The sequence below is a fragment of the Mus musculus genome, chromosome 2 (genome assembly GCF_000001635.26).
Source record: "Mus musculus strain C57BL/6J chromosome 2, GRCm38.p6 C57BL/6J".
NCBI classification, from domain to species: domain Eukaryota; kingdom Metazoa; phylum Chordata; class Mammalia; order Rodentia; family Muridae; genus Mus; species Mus musculus.
The window spans coordinates 178,082,898-178,099,508 of NC_000068.7; the positions used below are offsets into that span (position 1 = coordinate 178,082,898).

A 16,611-nucleotide genomic window follows, 5' to 3' on the forward strand; every position below is an offset into this window, starting at 1 on the left:
AAGATGTTTGGAACCAATGCCATACAATCATTTTCAAAAATGAATATAGCCAAACATAATAGCATGTGCTATCAATTCCAGCAGTTTGGAGGCAAATTCACATCCATGAATTTGAGGACACACTGTTCTACATAGTCACGTCCATATTTTTAAAAAATAGTTATGGTTGCACTGTCAAGAACAAAGGAGCAATGACCTAAATGATGTGAAGTAAAAAGTTATTTTATTTCCAGGCCAATCCTGCAGTCTCCTCTGAATTAGGAGAGAATAGCAGCCCTGAGTAATAACACAGGAAATTTTCTATTTAAACTCAAGGCCAAGGTTCATAGTAGGTGATTACAAAACTAGAATTGCTTTGCAGTCAGTAATTTAGTTAAAAACCTGGCAGCTCAAAAACCATACCATGAACACTGGAAACAATTTACACCATGTAAATCTTAAGATTATTGGGGAAAAACAAGTCAAAATGAAAAGTTGTCCTTTAACATAGAACATGAGTAGAGAAAATACCGTACTAAACAATATAGAAATTACTGTATTTTTTTCTTTAGGATTAATTTGGAACAGGAAAAAGAATAGTCTTTAACTGGCCCTTAAAATATAGTTTAGATTGTTTATCATCCTTTTTTTTTTTTTGAGACAGGTTCCCATTTATAATGCAGCTGACCTTTACTCACTAAATAAACTACAATTTACAACACTTATTGGATCTGTAATAAAGAGTAGTATTTATTTCATCCTGTGTTTTGGGCCACCATTACTTAAATGAGAGTCTTCAATACAAGGTGGACCTGATTCATGATTTGGTATTGGTTGGGTTAGAAGTAAAGGAGAATGTTCATAAAGGGGTTGCTTCTTCAGGGAAGTCTATAATTGTCAATCTTGAGATCATGCCTAACTTCAAAGACACAGGACAGATTATAACTGCTCTAGAGATAAAGTTTGAACAGTATTCCATCCTGGTTCCTATAGTTGAAAGGGGGGATTTTCTGGGTTCTGACCTTCCACACAACACGGGTGTATATTTACTTTTCTATTGTTATTATAAAACACACCATGGACAAATTATAATTGAAGGCATAAAATCGGATTTACAGTTCCAAAGTGTTAGAGTCAATCATAGCAGCATAAACACATGGCATCAGGCAGAGATGAGAATTCATATTTTGATCCACAGGCAAGAGGTAGCTAGCAATATGGGCATGGTCAGAAGATGTTAAAACCTGAAAATGTACCCATGTGACAGACCTCTTGCAAAAGGGCTACATGTATGATCTCTCTCCCAAAGAACTCCACAAACTAAACCTAAGTTTTCAAACATATGAGTCTATGGGAACCACTCTCATTTAACTACTACAAGTTTTTTCAGAAGTAAAAACTATTTTTATCTGACCACACTGTACTATATCCTTAAGACAGCCATTATGTTTTCAACATACAGTGTTATAATAGAAGCACACCTTACCAGAAAAAATTCAGAGGATAGGAAAGAATAAACAGACCAAACAAGACCAAAATTCAGCAGGGAAAACACCAAAACTTATAGCTTCTTGTTCAGCAATTTGAGATTATGATGAAATTGCCCTGACTCTAAGGTCTGAGGTATTCCTACTCCTCTAGCTGTGTCACCTCCTGCATACATAGTTTCCTTTTAAAAAAATTTAAAAAGATTTATTTTTTACTTATATGTAAGTACACTGTAGTTGTCTTCAGACACACCAGTAGAGGATATCACATGTCATTATAGAAGGTTGTAAGCCACAGTCAGTGTTCTTAACTGCTGAGCCATCTTCCAGCCCCTACATAGCTTCTTTCCTACAAACACCACTATATTCTTCGTGCTGCTGTCCTCAAAGCTGGTGGTTGGATTGAATCTTTTGTGTATAGTATTCTCTTTCATTCTATTGAAAGTGGATTAGTGGACTGCAAGGATCCTTCAGTTCTTTTTTTTTGCCATTTTTTAAAATTTTATTTAATTATTTTATGTAAATGAGCACACCATAGTGGTCTTCAGACACACAAAAAGAGAGCATTGGATCCCATTACAGATGGTTGGGAGCCACCATGTGGTTGCTGGGAATTGAATTCAGGATGTCTGTAAGATCAGCTAGTGCTCTTAAGCAGTGGGCCATCTCTCCGGCCCACAAATGCCATTTTAACATTTAAAATCTATATTAAAAAAATATAAGCAGCACCCATGGAAGGAGTTGCAGAGACAAAGTTTGGAGCTGAGACAAAAGGATGGTCTAGAGACTGCCATATCCAGGGATCCATCCCATAGTCAGCCTCCAAACGCTGATACCATTTCATACACTAGCAAGATTGTGATGATAGGACCCTGATATAGCTGTCTCTAGTGAGACTATGCCGGGGCCTAGCAAACACATAAGTGGATGCTCACAGTCAGCTATTGGATGGATCACAGGGCCCCCAATGGAGGAGCTAGAGAAAGTACCCAAGGAGCTAAAGGGATCTGCAACCCTATAGGTGGAAGAACATTAAGAACTAACCAGTACCCCCCGGAGCTCTTGACTCTAGCTGCATATGTATCAAAAGATGGCCTAGTCGGCCATCACTGGAAAGAGAGGCCCATTGGACTTGCAAACTTTATATGCCCCAGTACAGGGGAAAGCCAGGGCCAAAAAATGGGAGTGGATGGGTAGGGAAGTGGGGGGGGGGAGGGTATGGGGGACTTTTGGGGTAGCATTGGAAATGTAAATGAGGAAAATACCTAATTAAAAAAATAAGAAAAGCGGGAAAAGAAAGAGGAAGAAAATAAAATGCTTTGATTGGAAAACAAAACAAAACAACAAAACAAAAAACAGATTCATTAGGTCATTATCTAGGCTCGTGTACCTCAAATTCCTGTTTATTAATTTTCTGTATTTTTCTAGAGCATTGGTCATAGTACACAATAATTAGCATTTCAATCTGATGCATGCTTATAATAGAAACACCAGCTTTCTGACAGTATGAAGTCACTGGAAAACTGGTTAATAACTAAGCAAAAATGTTAAATAAAGTAATGCTCACACCTACATTAAGAACTATTTCTTGTCAGACATTATCAAATGGATATACAGAAAATACTCATAGTGAAGAAAACGAAGTCTTCTGTGTAACAACATAACACATAAAACTGAGAGACAGTCCCTAAAAACAGAAAAGCTAAACATATCCATGTAATATTAGAACTCATTTAGGCACAAGTGTTTCAACAAAGAGAAAAAAACTAGACATAGAATCATTGTCATATGGTAACAGAGAACAAAAAATTAGGATGGTGCCTCCATAAGAGACAGAGAACAGCACTTGCCATTGACACAAAAAATTGAAGGTAAAATAGCCAAGCTCTCCAATACATTCAAGAGTCAATCCCTGGTGAAAGATCTTCTTTTTTCCAATTTTTATTAGGTATTTACTTCATTTACATTTCAAATGCTATCCTAGAAGTCCCCCTATACCCACCCCGCAGCCCGCTCCACTACTCACCCACTCCCACATCAAGGCCCCGGTGTTTCCCCTGTATTGGGGGCATATAATGTTTGCAAAACCAAGGGGCCTCTCTTCCCAATGATGGCCGACTAGGCCATCTTCTGCTACATATGCAGCTAGAGACACGAGCTCAGGGGTACTGGTTAGTTCATATTGTTGTTCCACCTATAGAGTTGCAGACCCCTTCAGCTCCTTGAGTACTTTCTCTAGCTCCTCCATTGGGGGCCCTGTGTTCCATCCAATAGTTGACTGTGAGCATTCACTTCTGTGTTTGCCTGGCACTGGCATAGACTCACAAGAGACAGCTATATCAGAGTCCTTTCAGCAAATTCTTACTGGCATATGCAATAGTGTCTGTGTTTGAAGGCTGATTATGGGATGGACCTCAGGGTGGGGCAGTCTCTGGACAGTCCATCCTTTTGTCTCAGCTCCAAACTTTGTCTCTGTAACTCCTTCCATGGGTGTTTTGTTCCCAATTCTAAGAAGGGGTGAAGTGTCCACACTTTGGTCTTCCTTCTTCTTGAGTTTCATGTGTTTTACAAATTGAATCTTGGATATTCTAAGTTTCTGGGCTACTATCCACTTATCACTGAATGCATAACATATGAGTTCTTTTGTGATTGGGTCACCTCCCTCAGGATGATATCCTCCAGCATCCATCCATTTGCCTAGGAATTTCATAAATTCATTGTTTTTAATAACTGAATAGTATTTCATTGTGTAAATGTACCACATTTTCTGTATTCATTCCTCTGTTGAGGGGCATCTGGGTTCTTTCCAGCTTCTGGCTATTATAAATAAGGCTGCTAGGAACATAGTGGAGCATGTCTTCTTATTACCAGTTGGAACATCTGGGTATATGCCCAGGAGACATATTGCTGGATCCTCCAGTAGTATTATGTCCAATTTTCTGAGGAACTGTCAGACTGATTTCCAGAGTGGTTGTACAAGCTTGCAATCCCACCAACAATGGAGGAGTGTCCCTCTTTCTCCACATCCTCACCAGCATCTGCTGTTACCTGAATTTTTGATCTTAGCCATTCTGACTAGTGTGAGGTAGAATCTCAGGGTTGTTTTGATTTGAATTTCCCTGATGATCAAGGATACTGAACATTTTTTTCAGGTGCTTCTCAACCATTTGGTATTCCTCAGTTGAGAATTCTTTGTTTAGCTCTGAGCCCCATTTTTTAATGGGGTTATTTGATTTTCTGAAGTCCACGTTCTTGAGTTCTTTATGTATATTGGATATTAGTCCCCTATCTGATTTAGGATTGGTAAAGATCCTTTCCCAATCTGTTGGTGGCCTTTTTGTCTTATTGACAGTGTCTTTTGCCTTACAGAAGCTTTGCAATTTTATGAGGTCCCATTTGCCAATTCTCAACCTTACAGCACGAGCCATGGCTGTTCTATTGAGGAATTTTTCTCCATATCTTCAAGGCTTTTCCCCACTTTCTCCTAGATAAGTTTCAGTGTCTCTGATTTTATGTGGAGTTCCTTGGTCCACTTAGATTTGACCTTAGAACAAGGAGATGAGAATGAATCAATTCACGTTCTTCTACATGATAACTGCCAATTGTGCCAACACCATTTGATGAAAATGCTGTCTCTTTTCCACTGGATGGTTTTAGCTCCCTTGTCAAAGATCAAGTTACTATAGGTGTGTGGGTTCATTTCTGGGTCTTCAATTCTATTCCATAGGTCTACTTGACTGTGGCTATACCAGTACCATGCAGTTTTCATCACAATTGCTCTGTAGTACAGCTTTAGGTCAGGCATGGTGATTCCACCAGAGATGCTTTTATCATTGAGAAGAATTTTTCCTATCCTAGCTCTTTTGTTAATACAGATGAATTTGCAAATTGCCCTTTCTAATTCGATGAAGAATTGAGTTGGAATTTTGATGGGGATTGCATTGAATCTAAAGATTGCTTTCAGCAAGATAACCATTTTCACTATATTGATCCTGCCAACCCATGTGCATCGGAGATCTTTCCATCTTCTGAGATCTTTGATTTCTTTCTTCAGACACTTGAGGTTCTTATCATACAGATCTTTCACTTTCTTAGTTAGTGTCACACCAAGGTATTTTATATTTTTTGTGACTATTGTGAAGGGTACTGTTTCCCTAATTTCTTTCTCAGCCTGTCTATCCTTGCTGTAGAGAAAGGCCATTGATTTGTTTGAGTTAATTTTATATGCAGCTAGTTCACTGAAGCTGTTTATCAGGTTTAGGGGTTCTCTGGTGGAATTTTTAGGATCACTTATATATACTATCATATCATCTGCAAATAGTGATATTTTGACTTCTTCCTTTCCAATTTGCATCTGCTTGACCTCCTTTTGTTGTCTAATTGTTCTGGCTAGGACTTTGAGTACTATATTGAATAGATAGGAAGAAAGTAGGCAGCCTTGTCTAGTCCCTGATTTTAGTGGGATTGCTTCCAGCTTCTCTCTATTTACTTGGATGTTGGCTACTGGTTTGCTGTAGATTCCTTTTATTATGTTTAGATATGGGCCTTGAATTCCTGATCTTTCCAAGTCTTTTATCATGAATGGGTGTTGGATTTTGTCAAATGCTTTCTCAGCATCTAACGAGATGATCATGTGGGTTTTGTCTTTGAGTTTGTTTATATAGTGGATTATGTTGATGGATTTCCGTATATTAAACCATCCCTGCTTCCCTGGGATGAAGCCCTCTTGGTCATGATGGATGATCTTTTTGATGTGTTCTTGGATTCGGTTAGTGAGAACTTTATTGAGTATTTTTGCATTGATATTCATAAGGTAAATTGGTCTGAAGTTCTCTATCTTTGTTGGGTCTTTTTGTGGTTTAGGTATCAGAGTAATTGTGACTTCGTAGAATGAATTGGGTAGGGTACCTTCTGTTTCTATTTTGTGGAATAGTTTGAAAAGAACTGCAATTAGGTCTTCTTTGAAGGTCTGATAGAACTCTGCACTAAACCCATCTGGTATTGGGCTTTTTTTTGGTTGGGAGACTATTAATTACTGCTTCCTTTTCTTTAGGTGATATAGGACTGTTTAAGTTATTATTCTGATCCTGATTAAACTTTGGTACCTTGTATCTGTCTAGAATTTGTTCATTCCATCCAGGTTTCCAGTTTTGTAGTACGATCTGATGGTGTTTTTTATTTCCTCAGGATCTGTTGTTATGTCTCCCTTTTCATTTCTGATTTTTTTCATTAGGATACTGTTCTTGTTCCCTCTAGTGAGTTTGACTAAGGTTTCATCTATCTTGATGATTTCCTCAAAGAACCAGCTCCTTGATTGGTTGATTCTTTGTATAGTTCTCTCCAATAGCCTACCTGTGTGTCCTCCTGCCAACACCCTGGGAGTAACTAAGATTCTAAATCCATGCTGCTCAATTGTCTGTTACTTCCCTTTGTGGGCAGTGTCTCTGTGTTCACTGTTGTGCAAATTTGGAGCTTTGGAGCTCCCCTGAACTCCAACCACAGCACTCTGGAGGCAAGTCTCCTTCTTCCTCCTAGAATCAAGCTGGATAGCTTACATAGCCCATGAATCAGCTTACATTGGAGTTACCAATGTGGCCCACAAGTGAACAGATGCCTATAATATTAGCAATTAAAGAGAGATTTTAGGAAACAAGATTTTGTTCTGTCTTCAGGCTGGGTTTAGGTCACCTGCAAGTCCACATGATAGTTGTGAGAGAAGTTTCAGAACAGAGCAGGAAACACATTACAGACACGGTGGCCTTTCTGGCTTTCCTGACTTTTGTGGCCATCAGGCACGGACAGAAACAAAAAAATACAGAGGCAAAACAACCATACAAATAAAATAACAGTTTAATTTCTTTGAGAGAGGGAGAGGGGAAGGGGTAGGAAGAAGGGAGAAGGGGGAGGGAAAGAGAGAGAGAGAGAGAGGGAGGGAGGGAGAGAGAGAGAGAGAGAGAGAGAGAGAGAGAGAGAGAGAGAGAGAGAGAGAGAGAATATTTAAAGAGAACACAGAAGAATTGGGACAATACAATAACTGCTAAAGTCATTTCAGGTGTTCAGAATCAGTGCCTTACAATCATCTTCAAAATGAATATTGCCAAGCATGATAGTATGTGCTGTCAATCCCTGAAGTTTGGAGGCATATTCATGAATTTGAGGCCACACTCCTCTACATAGTCTCTTCCATAATATAAACCATCTCAAATAGGCTTAGTTTCTTTAAATGGCAGATACAGTTACACTGTCAAGAACCAGGAAGCAACGACCTAAATGATATGAAGTAAAAATTTATTCTATTTCCAGGCTAATCTCGCAGTCTCCTCTGAATTCAGAGAGATAATCAGCTGTGAGTAAAAACAGAGACATTTTTGGAGTCAAGCTCAAGGCTAAGATGAATAGTAACTATTACAAAACTGGAATTGCCTTGCAGTTGGTAATACAATTAACATCTTCAGTTCATAAAACCTACCATGCCGGGCAATGATGGTGCATGCTTGTAGTCCCAGCACTCGGGAGGCAGAGGAAGGCAGATTTCCCAATTGAAGGCCACCCTGGTCTACCGAGTGAGTCCAGGATAGCCAGGGCTACACAGAGAAACCCTGTCTCGAAAATAACAAAATAAATAAATAAAACATACCATGAACAGTGGAACAGTGGAAACAATTTATACTATGTAAATCTCAAGATTATAGAGGAAAAACAAGTCAAAATGACAAGTTGTTCTTTAACTTGGGACATGATTAGAGAAAACACCATAGTTAACAATATAGAATTAATCATATTTTATCTTTAGGATTAATTTGGAACAGGAAATAAACAATAGCCCTTAACTAGCCCTTAACAAATATAATTGTGATTGTTGATCTTTGTTGTTGTTATTTCTCAGACAGGGCCTTATTTAGAATACCAGCTGAACTAGAGTCACTAAATAAATGATAATTTACAACATTTATTAAATCTGTATAAAGAATAGTATGATGCCCCAGTGTAAGGGAATGCCAGGGTGTGGATGTAGGAGTGAATGGCTGGGAACACCCTCATAGAAGAAGGGGGAAGGGAAGGAAATAGACAACTGGGAAAGGGAACTGGGAAAGGGAATAGCATTTGAAATATAAGTAAAGAAAATACTCAATAAAAAAAGTGAGCTGTCAAAAAACAACAACAACAACAACAACAAAAAAAAACCAGTAGTATATATTTAATCCTGCGCTTTTGGGCCTCCATTCCTTACACGAGTCTTCAATACAAAATGGAGCTGAAATGTTTTTTTGGAATTGGTTGGGTTATAAGTAAAGGAAAATGTTCTTAATAGGGTTGCTTTTTAAGGGAAATCTATAATTGTGAGTCTTGGGATCACTCCTAATTTCAAAGGTATGGGACAGATCATACTGCCCTAGAGATAGTTTGAAAAATATTCCTTCCTGGTTTCTATAGTTGGAAGGGATGATTTTCTGTGTTCTGATTTTCCATGGAACTCTTCTATATATTTATTTTCTATTGATATCATGAAACACACCATAGACAAAGGAAATTATAATTGAAGGCATCACTTTGGGCTTACAATTCCAAAGCATTAGAATCTATAGTGGCAGCATAAACACATGGCATCGGGTAGAGCTCAGAGCTCATATTTTGAACCTCAGTCAAGAGGTAGCTAGCAAAGTGGGCATGGTCAGAAGATGTTAAAGCCTTAGCAAACAAGTATCCAAACATAAGGAGGCTGGAAAGATGGCTCAGTGGTAAAGAGCGCTGACTGCTCTCCTGAAGGTCCTGAGTTCAAATCCTAGTAACCATATGGTGTCTCACAACCATCCATATTGAGATTTTATTCCCTCTTATGGAGTGTCTGAAGACAGCTACAGTGTACTTACATATAATAATTTAACAAATCTTTTTTTAAAAAGTATTTGAACATATAAGTCTATGGGAGCCATTATCATTTAACTACCACATGTTTTTTCAAAAGTGAAAAGTACTTTTTATCTGACCACACTGTACCATATAAAAAAGACTGTTATCTTTCCTACATACAATGTCACAAAAGAAACAATCCCTAGCAAAAAGAATCAGAGCATGGAAGGAATATTGTTCTGGTATTGGGTGAGGGAAAAGGACTGAGACCCCAAGGGCAAGCAGAAAGAATGGAAACAAGCAAAAATGGAAACAGGGAGATAGGACATTTGGGGGACCTTCTAGAATGAACCAGAGACCTGGGATGTGACAGACTCTGAGGACTCAAAGGGAGGGACGTTAGATGAAATGCCTAACAATAGGGAGAGGGAACTTATAGAGCTCACCTTCAACAGGAAGACAGGGCATCAAATGAGAGAGAGGTTTGCCATCCCACAGTCAAAACTCTGACCCATAATTATTCCTGTCTGAAAGAACTACAGGGATGGAAATGGAGAGGAGACTGAGGAAAAGAAGGTCCAGCAACAGGCCCAAAGTAGGATCCAGCTCAACAGGAGGTCCCAAGGCCTGACATTATTACTGAGGCTATAGAGTACTCACAAAAAGGGACCTAGCATAACTGCACTCCAGAAGACCCAACAAGCGGCTGAAAGAGTAAGAAGCAATATTTGTACCCAACCAATGGACAGAAGCTGTTGATCCCTGTGGTTTAATTATGGAAAGGCGGAAAGAAGCTAAGGAGGAGGGTGACCCTGTAAGAGGACCAGCAATCTCAATTAATCTGGACCCCCGAGACCTATCAAACACTGGACCACCAAACAGGCAGAATATACCAGATGATATGAGGCCCTTAACACATATACAGCAGAGAACTGCCGGATCTGTGTTCAATCAGAGATGATGCACCTAATCCTCAAGAGACTGGAGGCCCGAAGGAGTTTAGAGGTCAAGAACATTTGGGGGTTGACAGGGGGTGGATAAAATCTGGAGTGTAAAAAGAAAAAAAGAATAAATTTAGTAATCAATGTAATCTAATTCCCCCTAGTTCAAAATTTTGACCATTTCAAAATCCCTTAAAATGACAACCTATCTACAGTTTATAAAATAACCATAACCTGATACCCAAGCCCAAGGGATCAGGATGACGATTCTCCACAAGTTCTTCCTGCTGAATAGAGTAAAATAAAACAAAAACAAAAACAAAACAAACAAACAAACAAAACCTTTAAAGGGGTAAGAAGGGGTAGGAAAATTAGAAAAATTGCTTAGACTTAAGAAAGTGAAGGTCCTTGGTCCTATGAAGGCTTGATAGATGGCCAAGTGTAGGGGAATCGAGGGTGGGGAGGTGGGAGTGGGTGGGTAAGTGGAGGAAAACCCTCAGAGAAGCAAGGGGAGGGAGGACGGGATAGTTGGTTTTCAGAAGGGAGCGGGGACTGGAAAAGGCATAATATTTGAAATGTAAATAAAGAAAATATTCAATACAAAGAAAGAAAGAAAGAGAGAAAGAAAGAAAGAGAGAGAGAGAGAGAGAGAGAGAGAGAGAGAGAAAGAGAGAGAGAGAGAGAGAGAGAAAGAAAGAAGGAAGGAAAGAAAGAAAGAAAGAAAGAAAGAAAGAAAGAAAGAAAGAAAGAGAAAGGAAGGAAGGAAGGAAAGGAAGGGAGGGAGGGAGGGAGGGGAGGGTGGGAGGGAAGAAGGAAGAAAGAAAGAAAGAAAGAAAGAAAGAAAGAAAGAAAGAAAGAAAGAAAGAAAGAAAGAAAGAAAGGAAGGAGGCTAGCTTTTGCATCCTTTATCCATTCTTGTATATTTAGAAGGCTCAGGATTTGACTGAAGTTCTGACTGGATCCATATGAAAGGTTTGATAAAGTGAAGTCATCTTGAGTCACCTGAAGCTATTTTGGAAGCAATTCTCTGGAAACAGCTTCAGGAGGCAGGGGACTGGAACAGCAGATCATTTCAGGGTCTGAAATGATCAGTTTGATTTTCTTGAATTTTTCTTTGCTGTAATCAGGATCTTCAGGGGGTTTCTTTCCCTGTCAATTCTGATCCATAATACTCTGGAAGGGTTCCAAAGCCTTCTCCCCTTTTCTGTCAATACATTCCCTTCTCTCTCTGAAAATACCATGTCCATTAACACAAAATCATTAAAGGTAGATATTGAATTAATTTAATACCTTGATCCCTTCCCCAGAGAAATAGTAATATAACCAAGAAACTCATAAGCATATGAATTTTGATAATTTAAAATTTCAAAGCAATTAACACAATCTAAATATTGTTATTTGCCTGACTTATCCCCCGCTCTCTGACCTACATGAGATCAGCGCCCATATCAATTCATCCATGTATTTAACTTCAATTGCATTCCTTTCTATTTACACTATGAGCCTCTTTCCAGGCTGTCAACTTGTCATACCTGACTGAAAAATCCCAGAAATCCTGTGTAGACCGTGTTCAAAGATCCAACTATTATTTGCCCTGGCATAGACCTTTTTTGAATTTTCTTTAAAGCATTTTTCTCAATCAATCTACCTTCTACTTATCTGTCTTTGTTTCCTATATTTATGATCAAAGGACTAAATTTCTTTATTCCATGTATATTTTAAAACATTTAAACAGGTACTATTATGTTTCCTTCTATCCTTAAAAACAATTAAATCAAAATTAATTTATCTCTCTCCTTGGATTATCTGCTTGTTGGAGGTCAGCAGCCTGTATTGTCCGTCTCTCTCTGCCTTCCTCTGAGCAACCTGTCTATTTGCACAGCAGGGACTCCCAGCATATCTAAAGCCCAAACTTTTTGTATAGGTTTAAACCACTGGAAGAATTCCCACATGTCTTGGGCTAGCCTTCTGAGAATCCAATTCTCCCCTCCTTCTAATCTTATATCATGGTGAGTATATTCCATCCAAGAATCTGTAAATAAGTTTTAATAGTGAGTTCTTGCTCCATATTGGGTGCCATCTGTAGCAGTGAATTGCTAATTTACTTCATCTCTTGGCTGGTACTGCCAAGTACCACTCTCTCAAGAGCTTTGGATTCATGAATGAAAGACACACACATGTCAGATTAATTTTTAATATGCCTAAGTAGCTCAATGACTAGCACTTCTAATCCTCCTGGTGGCTAGCACACACTCCTCTCATTCTTCTTGAGTTAAAATTTTCCAAATCTACTTATAATCTTTGGTTCACCAGACCCAAGTGAGGAAGTAGCCCTTTGGGCTGCTATCCCAGATACTTATATGCGGGCATGACTTTGATTCTGATCACTCCCCCCCCCCATCATGACAATTCTGTCTATCTTTGTTCTCCCCCCCCCCCATTCCCTTGCTTGCACAATCTAACAGTCCCACCTACATCCACCTGCCCAGCCATTGGCTGTACAGCAATTCTTAATTACCACCAATCAAAGCCAGCTGGAGGCAGGGCCACTCAGCATCTGGAAGCATGGCTTTTAGGAGCCAAATTAAGACACAGCATTGTAACAAATCCCCAACACATGCACACAAGCAGAGTCTTTGAACCCTCCAATGGGTTCACTTTGAAAGAGAGCAGTTGGTACCAGCGTGAGAATCTGCTATAGACATGCCCGGTTTTTCCAGATACCTTATAATTAATGATGCTCTATTCAAGCTTTGAGTTTGTTTGTTTGTTTGTCTTCATACAAGTTGATGGCTAAGGATAATTTAGGAAATGAAAATGTCATTATTATGAAGAAATACTGATCTGACTCTACTGTTTTCTAGAATGTATCTTTTTTTTTCTATCTTTATTTTTATTTTATATACATTGGTGTTTTGCCTGCACGTGTGAGGGAGACAGATTCACTGGAACAGAAGTTACAGACAGTTGTGAGCTTCTATGTAGGTGCTGGGAATTAGCCTGGGACTTCTGGAAGAGTAGCCAGCACTCTTAACCACCATTTCTCCAGCCCCTAGATTATTTTTTTATTCTCAGAATTATATAGGTATATATAATAAAAATGATTATTTACAACCTTAATTTTCCCTAAATAGCCACCTCCCCCCAGGTCTTTCAAAGCAGCCATCCCCTAAGTCATTTCCTCCTCCACCTCCTCTTCTTTGTCCTCCTCTTCCTTCTTCTCCTCCTCCTCCCCTATCCTTCCTCTTCTCTTCCTCTTCCTCTTCCCTACTACATCCATTTAACAATGCTTGCATGTGCCTGGCTGTGGGGCCCTTTACTGGAGAATGGGCAATCTGCCAGTCACCTAGTCCTCAAAAAATAACAACCCCCATCTCTCAGCTATCAATAAATAGCCCCTCAGTTGAGAGTAGAACTGTGAGATAGTAAGGTTTCGCCTGGCTTTTCTACACAGCCATTTTTGGCTTAACCCTCTCACCCACCCTTTAATTTCCCTCCATTCTCTCCTGCCTGCCCCTATCTAAGCCTTTCTTTTTCTAATTTTAAAAAATATTTAATTTATCCGGGCAGTGGTGGTGCACACCTTTAATCCCAGCACTTGGGAGGCAGAGGTAGGTGGATTTCTGACTTCGAGGCCAGCCTGGTCTACAGAGTGAGTTCCAGGACAGCCAGGGCTACACAGAGAAACCCTGTCTCAAAAAATCAAAAAAAATTTAATTTATTATTCTATGTGTGTGAGTGTTTTGCCTGTTTGTATGTGTACCACATGCATGCCTGGTTCCCTCACAGGTCAGAAGTAGGCAGTGGATCCTTTGTACTGGGGTTTCAGATTGTTATGAGTCACTGTGTGGGCACCAAGAATTGAACCCAGGTCCTCTGCAAAAGTAATCATTGAGTCATCTCTTTAGCCTCCCAATGCCCATTTTAATATATTTTTAAATTTTCTTAATGGTTAGACTTTTTTTTTTAGTTCTTTGTATGTTTGATACACTCATCCTCTTTCAGATGAGCAGCTGGTAGAGATTCCCACCTCACTGATGTGTGGGCTCTCCTCTTCACTCACCTGACAGGTCACTGGATAGAAATTTTAGCTCCATGCAGCAGTCCCCTTTGTTAGTAATTGCTTCCATCCTCCACACCACCAGGGTACTGTTCAGAAAGACTTTACCTCTAAGTTGATGCAGATGTTTGGCTGCTTGTACTGCAGTCTCATGGTGTCAGGGCATGTGTTGATGTCCTTGATCCAACTGAAATTAAGTTCTGTGCAGTATGAGAAGTAAAGGTGTCGCTTCATTTTTCTGAATATTGATCATCAGGTTTAAGGGTGCAGGCAGGTGAGTGTGCACGCGCACGCACGTGTGTGCTCGAGCATGCATTGCCATATGTGTGAGTGTGGGGGTCTATTTGTGTGTATGAGCATTGTGGGGGTATGCATGTGTTTCATGTGTTTGAACATGTGGGGCTACATGTGTGCATGTCTGTGTGGTGAGCACGTGTGTGGAGCAGGAGGTGCACGTGTGCATGTGTGTACTGTTTCATGTGCGCATGTGTTTGGGGTAGGTGAATGTGTGCATGTGTGTGAGAGCATGTGGGGGAACATGTGTGCACGTGTGGGTGTGAGCATATGAGGGGTGCATGTGTGCATGTGTGTATGATCATGTGAGAAGGGGTGCATGTATGGATAAGTGTGTGTCTTCTTTGTCAGATATCATGTGACTTTGTGCAGTAATATATGGATCTTCTACTCCAGTGCATAAATCTGTGTCTGGTTATGTGTCAGTACCATGCTCATTTTTATTACTACAGCTCTGTAGTATAATTTGAAATCAGGTAAGGTGATACCCCTGCAATACCACAGAACACAGCGGAATTTTATACAAATACAATCATGTGGAGGTTTTTTATTCATATTTTACACTGAAATGAAGTTCATAGAAACAAAGAAATCTTTAAAATAGTTTTATTTCACTCCTTGTTTTTATCTGGGCACCACCTGTTCAACACACCCAGGAAACATTGAGTGATACCAGAGGTGGCCGCAAGAGGGCAACAAGCATCTACCTGACCCACAGTTTCCCCAGGGTAATTGCAAGCTACTGCCTTCTGGAAAAGCCCCTGTCTTGTTCTTTGTACAAACACTGTCACTTTTGTCCTTGTCCCCCTTGCAGCCACTTTTGAACTTGGACAGACATATCCCTGAAGACCACCTACTTAATACCTGCTCTGACATCCTAACACTGAGGTGGAATCCTGGCTCCTTGGCAGTGAGAGTTCACAAGAGGTCGCAGGAGCTTCTCACATGTCTGCTACCCAAGGAATTGTCTTTAGGTCATGCATTCATCCTGGAGGATGATTACAGCAAGTGATTAGTGGGGCATTTGTTGTTCTACATTTCCTGGAAAGATGTGAAAACACTTCCTTTCCTCCCAGATAAGGTATGTTGAAAAACGGGAGATAGCTCCACCCAAGTCTCACTTAGTGCATCAGTCTCTTTTCTTGTTGCTGTGAATAAATATCCATAGAAGTATTTTAGAAGTATGGAAAGGAAGAGTTTATATTGGCTCATGTTTTGTTGGAAGTCCATCATGGTGGGAGAGACAGGGTGGGAAGTGGATGACAGGATGGGGAGGAGTGGGAGGCAGTTGGAGATGAGTGGGAGGCAGGTAGTGAGTGGGATGCAGGTGGGAGAGGGAGGCAGGGTTGGGAGTAGAAGGTAGCCTGTCACATGGCATCTGTGGTTCAAAGCAGAGGGGGATGAAAGGTGTTCCTCTCACTTTCTGCCTAAGCTGGGCCACCAGTTGGAGCCATCCCATTCAGGGTAGCTCTTCCATCTTTTCTTAAGCTTCTCTCAAAACTCCCAAGCATACCCAGAGCTGTGTCTCCTAAGTAATTTAAAGACCAGTGAAATTTTTATTGGGGTTTCGGGAGCATGGTTGACATAGTCAGCTCGCTGCATCATTAACAAAGCCACCCAACATGGAGAAACTGAATCTCTGGAGTTCTCTACATGGTTTGCAGGCAGCTCCACCTTGAGAGTTTCCTCTTCCTCGGTAATCATTTCTTGCTTATAAAACTCCAGGGAGAACCCTGTGAGTCCCATAACCTCCTTCTGAGTTAGTTTCAGATTGGAGGTAGTGCCTGCTCATCGACACTGCTGTGAGCCAAGCCAGGGTTAGCAGAGTAGGAATCTGCTGTCTCCTGGCTAGAGGAATAAAGGCTGCCTGACAGAGGCTGACTGAGGGAGGCTGTCCATCAAGAGGTAGACCAGTCAGCTGACATTGTATCAGATCTACTGTTCCAGCTTGTGTAGGAGGAAGATGTCCCACAATCCTGATGGTGCCTTCTTAAGCCTG

At 40.2% G+C, this 16,611-nt stretch overlaps 1 long non-coding RNA gene across 2 annotated transcripts in view; it reads left to right on the forward strand.

Annotated features, from left to right (window-relative positions):
* Gm35319 overlaps nt 1–16,611 on the forward strand; it is a 35,474-nt gene that overhangs the window by 4,358 nt on the left and 14,505 nt on the right. For both annotated transcript variants that reach the window (XR_867139.3, XR_867140.3), the window contains exon 2: nt 15,427–15,693. This is a non-coding gene — a long non-coding RNA (predicted gene, 35319). The remainder of the gene's footprint in view (nt 1–15,426; nt 15,694–16,611) is intronic.